Source organism: Gavialis gangeticus, unplaced genomic scaffold (assembly GCF_001723915.1).
Source record: "Gavialis gangeticus isolate Ggan-Ray unplaced genomic scaffold, GavGan_comp1, whole genome shotgun sequence".
NCBI lineage: Eukaryota > Metazoa > Chordata > Crocodylia > Gavialidae > Gavialis > Gavialis gangeticus.
This window is the reverse complement of record NW_017728993.1, coordinates 70,361,686-70,365,262: the sequence shown is the minus strand read 5'-3', so window position 1 is coordinate 70,365,262 and position 3,577 is coordinate 70,361,686. Positions and strand designations below refer to the sequence as shown.

The 3,577-nt window shown below is 46.7% G+C and overlaps 1 protein-coding gene across 1 annotated transcript in view; it reads right to left on the bottom strand.

Annotated features, from left to right (window-relative positions):
* Positions 1–3,577, bottom strand: part of CUNH14orf80 (chromosome unknown C14orf80 homolog) — a 172,689-nt gene that overhangs the window by 81,286 nt on the left and 87,826 nt on the right. The gene's annotated exons all lie outside the window — the stretch shown is intronic.

Genomic DNA, 3,577 nt, shown 5'->3' with positions numbered 1-3,577 from the left:
TTGCAAGGGTGAAAACAACCATGAGTACGTCCTTTGTTCAAGCGCAAGGAATCTTCTGAACCCAGTAGTTCATTCTAAGACAACTATGTGCAACATTTTCTTCTTTGCAATTATCTTAGGATGCTATAACAGAGGGTAGTACCGCACATGATTCACTGAGAAGTAATGTAATCTCAGCTGTGCAAATATGATGCAGAAATGAAGAAAAGCATCACATCCATTACATGTTCTAGTCCCCAAGCATAAAGTACTCTCAGTGTATACACACATACAGGGTTTCGCATATAATTTTGAGAAGTCAAGGTGACACAGCACACATTAAAAAAAAGGTCTTTCTTTACATAAATTCTCAAAGTGCAAGTGCTTGTTAGCCACCAAAATTAACCACACCATTCAGCCTCTGCATGCTGCTGCTAAGGCTGACTTTCTCATCTATAGATCAAACTATACTCCCTCCCATACCAACTATGATTTGAATCTGCCTGTTGGGTCCCCATTGTCCAACACATGCTTAAACCCCTTCTGTCCTTCAAAGCCATGTGCAGCAATAGCCCAACCAAAATCTAAGATGTGATCTGTAACACTTCCAACATCTCCATTCTAGCAATTGTATAAACAGTGACCTGCAGTTATTTCTAAGATCCCAAATTCTATGCCCTTTTCTATGTTGTTCCCATGTATGGAATCCCAGTAAGTAAAGCCTCTTTCCTTGTTCCCTTGTCAAACCACTCAATCACTTTTTCTGTAATACTCACAAATAGTAATTGTGGTGGAGAAACTCCTGAAATGTTATGTACTATATTATCTGAGGCAGATTCTGTCTCCTCCTGCCTCTGTTGCAAGCAGGGATATAAATGTTGATTAAAAAAATATCTGTTTAACCTGTTGTAATTACAACGGTTTATCAGTATGGCAACCCTTGGCCTGGCCCACATGGGGCTGCTTCAGCCCAGGCTGAGGGGCGTCCCTGCCCAACCCAACACTTTCAGGCCCCCAAGGTGCAGTGGGGACTCAGTAGCTCCCCGGGACCCCAGAGCCATGGCTCATGATGAACTGGGCAGTTGGGTCTTCTCTGAGCCTGGGTCTAGGTCCAGGTCTGAGCCTGGGTGTGGATGGGGTAGGCAAGCAAAGTAGGTAGGCAAAACATGCCATGGGGCTGAGCTGCAGGTCCAGGGGAGTTGCCCTATGCCTCCTTACTTCCAGCTTGCCCGTCGCAGGTGTCACCAGCAGCTGCAGCAACAGAAAGAAGAACATCTGGCTGGACACAGGGATGGGGACAGGCGCAGCAGTGCTGGGCTCAAGCCTGCAGCTCTGCAAAATCAGACTGGTAGGGGGGACAGGTGCTGACCCCTGGGGCTAGCAGCTGCCTTACTCTGCTGCAGAGGAGGAGCTGCACCCACCTGCTTGGAGCAGTGTGAGGAGCTAGGGGCCAAAGCACTGACAAGCCCCACCAGACAGGCAACACAGCCCAGGAAGCTGTGGGTGGCAGCAGCGAACAAGGGGCTTTACCAGCCCACTGCAGCCATAGGTGTGCTGGGAGGGAAGGAGCAGACAATGTATCTCCAGCCCTGCAGGGGGGTGGCCTGTCCAGTGCTTCTGGGTGGGAGCCTCACCACGACACAGAGGGAAAGGTCCCAAGCCCTACTCCCAGAGAGGGAGCTGAGCTGCTTTCCTTGTGGACAGCAGAATAAGGAGGAGAAGGGACTAGTACCTAATAGCTAGACTCTGTGGACCACGGTGCAGACACTTGCATTCTTCCCACTGCCTGCTGCAAGCACCCTGGGCTCTATGGTGGGTGGCAGGGGCCTCCCAGAGCCCAGGCTGCTTGTGGCAGGCAGTGGGGAGGCTGCAAGTGGCTGCACTGGGTCCACAGGGCCTAGCTATAGGTACTAGTGACCCCTCCACCTCCTGCTCCCCTCCCTCCTCACTTCTCCCTCCTGCCCTCCTTTCCTGCTGCCTTCTAGTTCCTGCTGAGGCTTCCCCTCCCCTGCTTCCCTCCCGGACTGTGCCCCACCCTGAACTAAATGATAACTGGTAAGCTAGAACTGGTTATCAGTGGGTTTAAAAGTTAAACAACTAAGCATTTAACCACTCACATCCCTAGTTGCAAGAGGAGTTGCCATTTGTTAGCATCAAAACACTTGCATGAACTTGGTAGAGGAAAAAAGTATCTCTCACTATATTTTTCCAAGTATTTTGGACTATATACAATGACCTAAATTTTCTATATGGGTGGCCCACCTTGAGTCACCTTAAAGGGAACTGGAAAATCCTCTGTATTCAAGCACTTGAAAAATGAGGAACTTAAATCAATGGTAATTTAGAAATGTAGTCAAATATGCAGAAAGCAAGACAGCACAAGAAAGACAGCGTGAGAGAATGAGAGCACACACCCCACCATGAATGGGCAGTTACACAAAAAGCAGACAGAGATTCTTACAATACTACAAGGCAAAACAAGAGTAAAAAAAGGGTGTACAAATGTCAGGACACTCACCAGCTTTCTGATCCAGACTGGAATTACGGTAAGAGGCCATTACATGAAATGAACAATCTCAACACCCCTAAACATTGCTGGCAAGTTTTTAAAGAACTATCAAAACATTTTTATTTGATAATTTCAAAGACTATCATTAATGGAGCCCTAATTCAATCTACCTAGTGCAAACATCACTGGTCTTTTCAGCCTCGCTGCTTTCATACTTACTGCATATCATATCTGTTGAGGGAACTTAAAAAAAAATAAATTATTTGCTTTGCAATTTTTCCTTTCAGGTATAATCAACAGCTGAAGGAATGGGGCAGGAAAAAGTACTTTTAAAAAGCAACTGCTATAAGTTATTGACTGTTGGATCCAGAATACAATTTGTTATACCCTTGCTCATGTAGGTGACGTAGGGAGACATGACTTTCATCACAGATAACTGAGTCTGTCAGCTTCAAGATTCGCAGGAATGTTAAAGGTGATCTGCAAAGGCGGGGGAAATGGGATTCTGCCCCTATTTAGTACTTTATGCATAAATCTTCACTGCAGACACTTCTGTAATAATTCCAGTTCCAGAAGACATGCCCAAACTGGTTTTAAAAATAGCTAGCTCAGCTACTACTAAACAGCACAGTCACAGCTGCACTGCACTTGTTTCAAAACATGCTCAAGAAACTGAATAAATGATCAGACTAAGGGCCTTGTTACACATTACTTTTAAGTGGCTCCTCGAGTTCTTAACCCATGGACTGTCCACATATTAACACCTAAAATTAGTTTTAAGCACACTTTAGGTGCTTAAAGTTACACCACCCCAGGGCAGATTTACCTCTGATCCATGTTTCACTAATGTGTGGCCAGTCCTCCAGATAAGCCACCCAAGTTGCAGTCCTCCAGCATTCCAGGATGCAGCACCCTCTCCCCCACCCTCCTATTCTGCATAGACAAACTTTCCACCACACCCCCTGACCTCTATAGTCAAGGGGGCAGTTCTGGCATAAAACTAAATCCCCCTCCTGCCCCTGGGGATGTGACCTTCCCACCCCCAAAGGATGCAACCCCATGCAAACAGCCTGCAGAGCACATGCCAGC